This window comes from Capricornis sumatraensis, chromosome X (genome assembly GCF_032405125.1).
Source record: "Capricornis sumatraensis isolate serow.1 chromosome X, serow.2, whole genome shotgun sequence".
In the NCBI taxonomy this organism is placed as follows: domain Eukaryota; kingdom Metazoa; phylum Chordata; class Mammalia; order Artiodactyla; family Bovidae; genus Capricornis; species Capricornis sumatraensis.
Window position 1 is genome coordinate 7,678,187 of NC_091092.1, and position 758 is coordinate 7,678,944.

Consider the following 758-nt stretch of genomic DNA (forward strand, 5'->3'; position numbering starts at 1 on the left):
CAGAGAATTAGTGATGAGTTCCCAATTACTATTTTAATTGGAGTGTTTCCAAGGGATATACCTGCTGTAATTCAGATCCTTAGTTGAAATAGTCTTCAGATCAGGGGGGCAGTCCTAAGATGGCGGAGGAGTAGGATGGGGAGACCACTTTCTCCCCCACAAATTCCTCAAAAGAACATTTGAACACTGAGCAAATTCCACAAAACAACTTCAGAATGCTGGCAGAGGACATCAGGCACCCAGAGAACCAACTCATCATCTTCGAAAGGAGGTAAGACAAAATATAAAAGATAAAAAGAGAGACAAAAGAGTTAGGGATGGAGATCCATCCCAGAAAGAGAGTCTTAAAAGAAGAGAAGTTTCCAAACACCAGGAAACCCTCTAACCAGTGGGTCTGCGGGGAGTTTTGGGATCTCGGAAGGCAACATAACTTGGAGGAAAAATAAATAAATAAATAAACCCCACAGATAATGTGCCTAATGGCAACTCCCAGCAGAGAAGTACCCCAGATGTTCGCATCTGCTGCCAGCAAGCAGGGGCTGAACAGGGAGGAGCAGGTTGCATTGCTTAGGGTAAGGACTGGGCCTGAATGCCCTGAGGGCAATCTGAGGGAGCTAACAGTGAGATAGCAACCTAAGCTATAGGATAGCCAGAGAGAGAGGGAAAAAGAGAGAGAGAGAGAGAGAGAGAGAGAGAGAGAGGACTATCCCGCGGAAAGCCCTAACCTAAGGCACTGTCAGACCCACTCACAGAACAAA